This window comes from Giraffa tippelskirchi, chromosome 3 (assembly GCF_054371585.1).
Source record: "Giraffa tippelskirchi isolate mGirTip1 chromosome 3, T2T-mGirTip1v1.2.pri, whole genome shotgun sequence".
Lineage (NCBI taxonomy): Eukaryota > Metazoa > Chordata > Mammalia > Artiodactyla > Giraffidae > Giraffa > Giraffa tippelskirchi.
The window spans coordinates 166,600,802-166,613,456 of record NC_137277.1 but is presented as its reverse complement, the minus strand read 5'-3'; positions in this window follow the sequence as shown (position 1 = coordinate 166,613,456).

Here is a 12,655-nt window from a genome sequence, read left to right as displayed (position 1 = left end):
GTTAGTTGTGGAGTTATTGTGAGACCAAATGAGTAATGACTGTGTGAAAGTACTTTTCAAACTATAAAGCTCTATAAAAATATTACAGTAGTTAATATTAATAGCTATGGGCAGATTAAAATAATGGCAATGATTGTATTATAGAAAACTTTGTTGCCAGCATGTTTCTAAGAGATTATGTCATGCTTGGGACTTTTGATAGAATTTTCCAAGCTGTATTCATAACTGTGTCTCCTTTTAGACTTTAATTGATTATTGATTATTTATTTAATCATTTCAAAAACCAATTACTATTTGGTGGGAATAGAGGTGGAAGAGTAGAGGGCTATTGAATGTGTGTGTATATAGATATATAGATAGATAGGGATATATAAATAGAGATGTCTATGCTAAGATAAATATATGTTAAAATTCTATTTTCTTGCAAAATAAGCAAAACTCATGTCAGGATACATTAAGAAACTATTGAACTGATGATATTTCACTTGACCATTCGTGAAGAGTATCCAAACAGAAACAGTCCTTGTTCAGATAACATCTTGGAAGATGACCTCTGTTATCAACTTTGGAAACTGAAATGGTGAATACATACAGATTTTATCCAACCATTTGGAAACCTGTTAACCAAAGAGGTTCCCTGAATACAGAGCTTTAGTAAACTCTAAGTCATTACACATAGTCATTCAGGAAATGTATCAGTCACTGTTCTAAGTACTAGAGGTTTATGAAGAAAAAGATAGACATTGGCTCTAACCTCAAGGAATTTGTGTCTAATATTGGAGTAAAACATTAAACAAATATATAAAAGAAAATAACTGCAATTTTCTAGGCTCCAGTTCTCCATTAAGTCATCATCTGGGATGATAAAGTCAAAAGAGAGAAAAATCCAAGAGCAATGGTGACTTCATGGTGCAACATGAGGCCTAAGGACACAGACTCCTTGGAGATGCAGGTCCGTGGCTCTTCACACTGCTGTGATGCATTTCAATGAATTCCCTTGTTTGCTTGATTGTGTGTGTGTGTGTGTGTGTGTGTGTGTGTGTATGTGTCATTTAGTCGTGCCTGACTCTTTGTCACCTATGGGCTGTAACCTGCCAGGCTCCTCTGGTCCATGAAATTCTCTAGGTAAGAATACTGGAATTGGCTGCCATTCCCTTCTCCAGGGGATCTTCCTGACTCAGTGATCAAACCCAGGTCTCCTGCATTGCAGGCTGATTCTTTGACACTAGCGCTAGTGCTTTTCAGTGAATTCCCTGTTGACTTTATAACCTTGATTAGCTAGTGCTTAGTTGCTCAGTTGTGTCCAACTCTTTGTGACTCAGTGGACTGTAGCCCACCAGGCTCCTCTGTCCATGGGGTTTCCCAGGCAAGAATATTGGAGTGAGTTGCCATTTCCTTTCCCAGGGGATCTTTCCGGCCCAGGGATCAAACCCATGATTCCTATATCTCCTGCGTTGCAGGCAGATTTTCTACCCACTGAGCCATCCAGAAGGGCTTGATTGACAAAGCAGACCACAACTGGTAAGTAGACATCATAGCAATTAGGTCTGGGATCATCTACCAAGACTTTGTTCCTGTCACTTAGGTGAAATTCCCAGGATAATGTATGTATTTGTTCAAGCCTGGGCTTTCTTTAGTCACTGTCCTCATTCTATACTCTCCATTATACCACAACTGCATCCCCAAATAGTTAGGATCCTACACTGAGTCACACTGACTAGTGTCAGCTAGGTCCTTTCTTGTTGCTGCTGCTGATAATAACAATAAATAATGCTATTGTGTGGCTTATGATATCCCTAGAAGTACTCTTAAGCATGTTAGATTAATAACAGTATCAGATTTTGCATATTATGAAGGGCATTCTAAGTCTCTATGTATAAAATATTTCATAGCTTGTTGTTGCTGTTCAGTCACTAAGTCATGTCTGACTCTGTGATCCCATGAACTACAGCATGAACTGCAGCTTCCCTGTCCTTTACTGTCTCCTGGAGTTTGCTCAAACTCATAGTCATTGAGTCAGTGATGCTATCTAACAATCTCATCCTCTGCAGCCCCCTTCTCCTCTTGTCCTCAAACTTTCCCAGCATCGGGGTCTTTTCCAATGAGCCAACTCTTCACATCAGGTGGCCAAAGTATTGGCACTTCAGCTTCAGCATCAGTTCTTCCAATGAATATTCAGGGTTGATTTCCTTTAGGATTGACTGGTTTGATTTTCTTGCTGTCAAAGGGATTCTCAAGAGTCTTCTCCAGCACCACAATTTAAAAGCATCAATTCTTTGGTGCTCAGCTTCGTTTATGATCCAACTCTCACATCTGTACATGACTACTGGAAAAACCATAGCTTTGACTATTGGATCTTTTGTTGGCAAAGTGATGTCTCTGCTTTTTAATATGCTAAGTTTGTCATAACTTTTCTTCCAAGAAGCAAGCATCTTTTAATTTCTTGGCTGCAGTCACTGTCTGCAGTGATTTTGGAGCCCAAGAAAATAAAATCTGTCATTGTTTCCACTTTTTCCCCATCTATTTGCCACAAAGTGGTAGAACCAGATGCCATCATCTTAGTTTTTTAAATGTTGAGTTTTAAGGCAACTTTTCACTCACCTCTTTCACCCTCATCAAGAGGTTATTTAATTCCTCTTCACTTTCTGCCATTAGAGTGGTATCATCTGCATATCTGAGGTTGCTGGTATTTCTCCCAGTAGTCTTGATTCCAGCTTGTGATTCTTTCAGCCCATCATTTAATAAAGTCAGTTCATGGAGTTTGCATGGCAAGTATACTGTGAAGGCCTGGCGTGCTGCAGTCCATGGGGTTGCAAAGACTCGGACATGACTAGACAACTGAAGAGCAACAAATCAAGACCATTTCCATTTACTGTGAGTACTCATGTTTCTATCTGAAACTGCACAGTTATACCACCTAAGGTTTAGCAATTATATACTTTAATAAATGTGTCTTCTTCCTGTAACATTAAAGCCAGGTAAACCCATGTATTTAATTAGACTCCTTGTGACTTTGTCAGGACCTTTCAGGTGGTACAGTGGTAAAGAATCTGACTGTCAACTCAGGCGATGCAGGAGATGCAGGTTTGATCCTTGGGTCTGGAAGATTCCCTGGAGAAGGAAATAGCAACCCACTCCAGTATTTTTGCCTGGAGAATTACATAGCAGAAGAGCCTGATGGTTTATAATCCATGGGGTTCCAAAGAGTCAGACATGACTGAGCCCAGACAGGCATGCATAATCTTGTTTATATTCCATGTATTCCAGGAGATTTAAAACTTGTTTAAAACATTATTAAGTAGCTAAGAGTGTTGCTAGTCAGCTAGAGGTTGCTACAAGATTATTATATAAGAGTATATCCCAATCCCTACTATTATCTCCCTTATTTTACTTTTTACTATGGAAAATTTATAATATGTACAAAAGTACAGGAGCGACTATAGCAGACCCCCATGTACCCATTATGTGGCTTCCATAACTATCAACTGATGACAGTTTTACTGTCATGCACTTTATTGTTGTAAAATTAGTGACCAATGATATTTCCAGATGATACATCTTCCAGATGATCTAAGAACATGGTGGTGGAGTGGGGAATGTCTGGATTGCTAATGTAGAAAAGGAGAGCATACATGGAAGATAAATTTGGTAAAATTAGAAAAAGCACTCAAAAGGAAAATATTTGAAGATTAGAATGTATTTTAAAAAGGCCACAAAATCTCCACCCCTAAGTGGAATTTATTTTCCATTCCCTGGAACTGTGATTCTTTAAAACTTACTCTATGGAATGTGGTGGAAAGAATGGTACGACGGTTCTGGATCTAGTGGGATAAGGTCATTGTAATCTTCCACTTTCTCTCTCTTACAACACCCATTTCTTGGATACTTCCCCATGGAATCCAGGCATTAGGACAAGAATCTCAAGCCATATGGAGAGACCACCTTGGGTGCCCCAGCAATCAGTCCCAGCTGAGTACCTGCCTGACAACCATATCACCTACCAGCTATGGGGGTACCATCTTGGGGTTTCCAGCCCAATCGAGCTCCATATGAGATTATGCGGAGGAAAAGAACTACCCAACTGAACCTAGTCAACCCATGATTTGTTAGAGAGAATTTTAAAAGTTGTTGTTTTAAGGAAACTAAGTTTTAGATTGGTTTTATTAAGTAGCAAAAAATGAAACAGAATTGGTACTGGACACAAGGGGCTGCCATGGTGAAAAATAAAAGTAACAATGATTTTGGGACTGGTGGCAAGTAGAAGCTGGAAGGACCTCAAGGAGACTGTTGGTGAAGGTGTAAATTACAGTGAGAACATTTTTTTTTTGAAAGTTGGGGAAAAGAGGAATTAAGTTATGTCCCCGTAGAAAATAGTGAAACGTTGCCTGAGGAAACATGGGAGAAAAAGTAATTAATGAACCGATGGATCTGACAAAGGCTATTTACACAAAGAATATCGAAAATTACTCAGGATATTGGCCAAAGCATGTCTGAAGGCCAGCCCAGATTCAAAGGCTTGAGAATGGACTGCATTTCCTATGAGAGTAGTGGAAACAATCTGTGACCTCTGTTAATCCACCATAATGAATAGTTGATGTATGAAGGGTATCTACAATCCCAGCAGGTAGTGTGCGAGAGGCCCCCCCCCCCCAAATAACCCTGAATCTGACTGAAGAAACACATGAGAAAGAAAAGGTAAATGTATAAAACCCTTCCACCTTGAATAGAGTAATGGGTTGATTTAGTCTTTAATTAGGAGGGCTTGTCAATTCTGCAAACCTGCCCTTTGCTTCTTCTATTATCCCTGAAGGTAATCAAGCAGACCAGCCAGAATAATCACAGGTATAAATAGGACATTTGCTTCCACTAAGAGAGAACAAACCAGGTTTATTGTTTCCTTGATGTTGAATTAAGGAGCTAGTCTGGTTTTTCCATTAAACAGAACTAAAATCCACATCCGAGCAAGTTACTAGGCTCTGCTTTAAACAAAAGGCCATCATTGTCAAGATACAGGCTGTTTCATTTTTATCACAGGAAGAAATGTTAAGGCAGGTTAATGTCTTTAGAAATTATTTATCCCAGAAAATCTCCTGTGTATTATACTGAAGTAGACTGAGAATTACAAGACATTAATCTGAAAGAAAGAGCCACTGCTGTCTTCTGCTATAACAAGAGACCATGGACTGTAGCCTGCCAGGCTTCTCTGTCCAGGGAATTCTCAAGGCAAGGATATCAGAGTGGGGATAGCCACTCCTTTCTCCAAGGAATCTTTCTGACCCAGGGATCGAACCCACGTCTCTTGCATTGCAGGCAGATTCTTTACCTATTGAGTCACCAGGGAAGCCCAACAAGAGACCACGATTATAGCAAACTCCCCCTCAAATACGTAATCAGTAGATTTTTTGAGTCTTTTTAGATACTGCTACTTAACAGCTGTGTTCTATTATGTTGCTTGTGTGTGCCCCAAAGATGGTCAGTATACCTTTGCTAGTAGATTTTTATTATTTATTTATTTAAAATTTTAAGGCTTTATTTAGTTTGTTACAATATTGTTTCTGTTTTATGTTTTGGTTTTTCGGCTACATGACATGTGGAATTTTAGCTCCCTGACCGGGGATTGAACCTGCGTCCCCTGCATTGGAAAGTGAAGTCTTAACTACTGTACTGCCAGTTAAGTTCCTATTAAATATTTGTCCATGATCATTTGAAAGTTAATGAGAAAGCCCTGGGGGGAAATCAGGATGCCCAGGAATCTTACATTTGGACGTTTCAACCTATTTTTTTTCCCCATCTCTTTCCTGGTTTCATAACAACCCTCTGTGCAGAAAAAAATTATGAGATCCTAGAGGCTGATGCTAGAGACCAAATTCAAACTGGTCAGGGAAGAGATGGATAAGAATAAGGGGTAAACTCTGATTGCCAAGATGGGTGTGTGCCTCTGCATTAATCTCCTAATAGAGAAGGAGAGAGGGCCCTGACTTGACTTCTCTCAGATCCATTATTTCAGGGCTGGAAAAGATCTTAATAGATACTCCAAGAACTTCCAATCTGCTACCTCAATTTTTCAAAACACAGTGAAACTGCAAGGTGAACAAAGGCCATCAGCAATTCTGTGCATTCAAAAAAGCAAGTGTAGGAAGGGCACGGAGTTCTGTAAAAAGTTGGTAGAAAAACTATTCTATTACTCACCCAGCTTTCCTAACCTACATTTTTTGCTCCACAAAAAGACAAACTATCTGCCTATCAGAGGGCTCTGATGAAATTTCCTGCCCTGATGAGTCCTAAGGTCACCAGTGGTCTGGGGCCACTATCCTGTCTCAGTTCAGTTCAGTTGCTCAGCCACAAATAATCTGGCTATAAATGTGCATAAGTAAAGATATTTCCAAATAGTTGGCTCCCTGTTCCCTCCCTATCCTCCATAGCTTTCTCTTGTTTGCACGCTTCCCTCTTTTAGAATTAGGATTTCCAGTGCAAGAAATCTTGATTCTAGTTGTGAGGCTCCCTCTAACACACTTATAATAATGATATCTTGTGCTAGTCATTTCACCACTCCATCCCATTTTCCCATCTATAAATTGTAGATTATGCTTTGCCTCTAGAACTAATATCCTATGATGCTACACCTGGTCTGAATTCTCCCAGGGGCCCCAATTTTTCCTTAACCATAGCCCAAAAGGCTTGAGCAAGAGATCGGTGACTTCTTTTTTCCGCGACGTGCTCTTTGTTTTGTTTTGAACAGAAAAATCATTAACCCAGGTGAACAAAAGAATGCAGTTTTTCAAGAAAAATTAGCTTGAGTGTCTCACACAGGAGCTAGCTGATATTTCTACAATATGCATTCTATAACAGTTCAAAATACTAACAATTGTATTTAACAATTTAATGATTGTGCACACAACACAGTTGGAGGTAGAAATACCAGAACTACTGACTATGAATTTCTCCCCAACAGATCACAGTTATAACATGTGTCTGTTACCCAGAAGTAGGAATGATCTATGGCAAACATTATTCAACTGACTCTGAAATGCCTTGTGTGCTTCCTTGAGTTTGGTGAAGTTACTGATGACTCTGAGTTTGGCTAAGGAGAAATGTGAGAGAATGCTTTTTCATTTACAGAACAGGGTTAGCTCACATAGTGAGGAAATATGCTCGTGGGTGACGGTTCCCAAGGGCAATATTATCAGAACAGAAAAAAAAAAACTGCATACAAATGAAAAGTAAATATTGAAGCTGAGGAAGCAAATACAATCCCACACTTACATGGTTTTATAGTGGAAAACTCAGCCAAGACAAAAGTTCAGTTTAGAGGGTGTTCATCAATGTTTGGTCCAGTGCCCATCTGGATGAGGAAGCATTATTTTTTTTTTCCAAACAAACTTTTCCTGCTTTCTTTTTTATTTATCTATTCATTCATTCATTCATTTATTCATTTTTCTGTTAATCTTCTCTTGGATTTCCAGGCTCATAGCATGCAAGTTGTCCTCAATATTTCTTGTATCCTCAAGAGTAATGGATCTGTGACTCTGAAATGACTTTCCTGTTCCCCCTTTTTCTCCCCTTTCACCACACTGATTGGTGCCTCCATGAATAAATGAACCCACAGATGAAGTGCTCTGTTTTCAAGGGCTTATGACTCTTGGCTTATATCTCTCCCATAATATTTATCAAATGTTGCCTTGCTTTGGTTTGGTTTATACTCTAGTATATTTTACATTCCCTACCGGATCATAAGTGGATGTCAGGCAACAGTTTCTTCATGTCCACATTTTCCATGGCATTTAGCTCTGTACGTGGTACACAATAGAGCCTTAATATATTTCACAAATTGATTTTAAAAGCTAATAAATTATTTCTCCAGATCCAAGAAGCCAATGGGGTAGAATGAGAGCAGCAGCAGGATGAAGTGTAACAATTTGAGCAGTGCTAATAATAATAACAACAACAATAATGACACATTATTTGAGGGTTTATAGATTCCAAGTCATATATTAATCATAAATATGATTACATATATGATTAATAAGAACAAATAAGCATGTTTGCTGTTGTTACAGGTTATAAATTATTCTGCATATTAGAGAACTGAGGAGCAGAAAAATTAAGAACCTTGTTCAATGTCATATAGTCCATAATCATGAGCATTAAATTCCAGAAGACCTGACTGCAGAACTCTCCATAAAACAGGGAGGTTATTCTGTCCTTTAATCTCTCTAATTTTCTCCTCCAGATCACAAAGGTCAAGCATGGTCTAGGGTATCTCATGTTCTCTTTCTCTTGCTTCTGCAGAATCTCTTGGACTCCCCGACCTTTGAACTAATTGCCCTGGATCTATGCTAGGAGTCGAGGGCCAGAAAGTCCATGGGTAGCCAGGACTACCTCCGTTTCTTCAATTATGCCTGCAAGTCCTGATGTAGAGCCCTGAGGCTTGCCAGGCACACATGGATTGGGTAGGAAAATTGGAATAACTGATCATCCCAGAATGGCTTCCCAATGATCTCACCTTTTGTGGGCAGAGTCTCCCAATACATGCTCATATAAAGAACCAAATATCAAATGGTGATAATGAAAACTGAAGCAAAGTAGAGGAAAGTGAGTGAAGGAGGCTATTTTAAGTGGGTTGGTCAGAAAGGGATTCTCCCATAAAGTACAAATTAATATGAAGTAAACTCCCTGGTGGCTCAGAAGGTAAGAATCTGCCTGCAATGCAGGAGACCAGGGTTTGATCCCTAGGCTGGGAAGATCCCCTAGAGAAGGGAATGGCTACCTACTCCAGTATTCTTCCTGAAGAATTCCATGACAGAGGAGCCTGGCAGGCTGCAACGCATGGGGTCGCAAAGAGTCAGACATGACTGAGAGACTAAGACAACAAAACATTTTGAAGGAAGCTTCCTGAACTTATGCACAGCTTCTGATTTCAATAATTTCACTTCCTTTGGTGTGTGCTGTCTTAGGAAGAAGGACCAATCATACTAAAAATGGAAACTTAGGAAAATACACACATACACACAAGCACATATAAAGACATATAGACAGAGATATAAAAATACATAATGAATGAAAATTAACTGGCTATGGACATTTCAAAAGTATTAAGCAAAATGAAGATCTCCTATTAATAAATTTGAGACAATTTGAGGTGTACAAACCAGGTGGGGGAGGAATTGAGGACAGGAGAACTTTTTCTACACTCCTGGGGTCAAGCCCCCGATTATAACCTGTGCCACCCTGCCACCCATGCCCAAAGACAGGCCTTCTCTAGATCAATAGGTTTTCAGTTTGATATTCTTATAATGTGGGTTTTAGCTTTAAGTCACTCAAACAGACATTTCAGGGATATATGTTAAAGCAAATTCCAGTCTATTATTAAAACACCTGTTCAATCGTGAGACCATTTCTGACATATGAGGGATTACAGGCTGGAGAAAGAAATGACAGTACAATTTATGAGTCGTCTCACAATTCAGTTTTGAGGAAACTAATTCCATATATTTTCTGTCAAATTGTTATTAATAAAATTAATACAAGTCTTTCCCTTTAAACTTATAATTCCACCAAATGCTATTGATTAATTTCTTACATGTCACCATTCTGGAACAAAGCAGGAAGACAGGAGAAAATAATTCATTTCCTTGAGTCATTCTCTGTGATGTAGACTCTGACAGTCAAATTTCTGTGACTATGTGGTCATTCACAGATAGGTGTCCATTTCATAAAAGCTTGGTCTCACCGTCTCTGCTGACAAAATACAAGGGAACCCAAACATGCTTTGTTATTCACCTTAATACATCTCAGTCTGACTCCATATTGATTGTCTACAATCCTCTGTAATGAAACAAAGGAAAGAGATCAAGCCCAGTAACATGAGTATCCTTCCCTGTGTGCGTCAAGTCCATTAACAGGTACAGCTCAACAGCATAAGTTTTAGGTCAATAGCTTTTAAAACATGGAGTCTGTAACTCAGAAGGACTTTTCCCAGGTGAAGAAATGGAATAGAAAGTTGACAATGGGAGGCATATGTTGAAAACTAAGGGGAACAAAGTGGTTTGATTATAGAATTCCATCCAAAAGAAAAAATTGAGTAGGTTCATCTTTTTAATTTTATAGAGTGGTTTTCATCATCTCTAGCCCTCCTTTCTTCTATCTCTTCACAGGTCCAGTTTTGTGAGTCACAAACTTGTGGTTAAGAATTGTTTTAGAATATGAATTGAAAGAATTATGCAATGAAAGCAGGAAGGAAGGATTCTGAGTTATATCACAGTATAAAATTAGAAGTACTCTATGATTGGACTCAATTCTGGAACTCAGAAGTCCAAGAGACAGGTCAGAAAACCAAGTAGTGCGATCATATTAGAGGTTACAAAGATTCCAAGCTTTTGGTTAAAGAGACAGGAGACTGGCCTTGAGAATTCTCAGTAACATTTTACATTAAAGGAAGCTTGAATCTTTGAAAGAAGAGAAAATGCATGTCATCCTGAGAGTGGGAATACTGAAGAAACTAGAAAAGTTGAAAGAAAAAGAAAAGAAGTGAAGAAACAAGTTGATAATATAGCTGAAAGCAACTTTCAAATATCAACCTTTCAAGTACAGGGATTTTTTCACCATCTGTTCATTCATACATTGAATTAATAAACACCCATTGAGTATTTACTGTGTCATGCAGTGTTCTAACACATTGGAGATACAATGAAGGATAAAACTGACAAAAATCCCTGCCTTCATGAAACTTACATACTAATGAGAAAAATAAACAGTGAATATTTGCATACATTTTAATATAGTATTAGATAGTGAGAGGTGTCATGAAGAAAAATAAAATGAATCAATCTTGCCTGATGAATTAGTGGAGCATCAAGAAGGCGGGGTAGCTGGAGAATAGTGAGTGGCGAAAAGAGGTGAGATAGGTGAGACCAGAATCATTAGGTGTTGGTGTACACTGTCTTGAGATCTTTGGATGCTATTTTAACTGTGATGGGAAGTAACTGAAGGAGTTTGAATAGGAGCTTGGCATAGTGTGACTTACTTTTGAAAAGGACACTCAAACTGCTAGTGGAAAGTATGGTGGTAGACATGGGCAAGAGAGGAAGCAGGGAGACAAATTAGGTAGCCTTTGTCAAGTATACAGGCAAAAGATGGTGGTGAATTGAATGGGATGGAAGATGGTAGAGCTGGTGAGAAATTATATTTGGGATCAATCTATCTTTCGTGCATATATACATACATGCACATATGTATATGTATACATATTCATACATAGATACTGTACATATGTTCAACCTCTGGAAATCGAACTCCAAATGTGGTGTGGATTGCTTTAGGTAAAACGACTCAGAAGTGGCAAAGTCAGGACTGATGCCAAACCCACATCTGTACTGCTCAGGATGAAACACTGATGAAGCATTAATGGAGTAGTGGGGTTGCTTTGAATCAGACCAGAGCTTGAAGATAAGACTGTCTGGTAAGAGCTTTGAAATATATTTTGAAACTAGAATGAGCAGTGTTTGCTCATGGATTAGATCTTGACAGCAAGAGAAAGAGAAGTGTCAGTGATGTCTCCATGAATTTTTCTTTAAAGATTTATTAATTTATTTAATTTTTTTGGCTGGAGTGGGTCTTCGTTGCTGCTTGCAGGCTTTCTCTAGTTGCGGCAAACAAGAGTGACTCTTCATTGTGGTGCATGGGCTTCAGTAGTTGCAGCGCATGGACTCAGTAGTTGTGGCCTGGGGGCTCTAGAGCGCTGACTCAGTAGTTGTGGTGCATGGACTTAGCTGCTCTGCATATCAAACGAGAGTCCCTTTTGTTGCAAGGTGGATTCTTAATCACTGGACCACCAGGGAAGCCTGCCTCCATGAATTTTATCTGAGTATTTGAACTAGTGGTTTAGCCATAGAATAAGTTGGAAAGTGTTAGGGAGGCGTATATTTATGGGGAAAGGCTAAGCATTTGGCTTTGAATATGCTGGGTTTGAGATGCTTCTTAAATATTATCATATGTGAAACAGAACACCATTCCATGTTCAATACATGAGACAAATGCTCAGGGCTGGGGCAATGGGATGACCCGGAGGGATGGGATGGGGAGGGAGGTGGGAGGGGGGTCCAGGAGGGGGAACACATGTAAACCCATGGCTGATTCATGTCAATGTATGGCAAAAACTACTACAATATTGTAAAGTAATTAGCCCCCAACTAAAATAAATAAATTTATTAAAAAGAAAAATAGCCGTGAGGCAACACAGAAAGACAATTAGAAATGGAATCCAGAGTGTAGGAAAGATGTTGGGGCTATAGAAACAAATGTGGTAGTCATCAGTCTTGTAAATGGTATTTAAATCCGTGACATTAGATGAAATATTTATGGAATGAGTGGAGCTAGAGAAGATACATGAGGATAACTCAAGCTTGGGGCCCTCTGAAATTTAGAAATTAGAAGTTCGAAGTGTCCAGCAATGGAGAGAAGAAGGAAAGAATCGTAAAGTAAAATTAAAACAAGAGAATTTTACTTTCCCAAAGTCAAGGAAAGAAAATATTTCCAGGGGGAAAATGGATAGCTTTGCGAAATGCTCGTCAGAAGGTAAAAAAGACACTGACTGAAAATTGATGGTTGAGTTTGCTTACATGAAGGTCATTGGTGACCTTGAGAGAGTTTCAGTAGG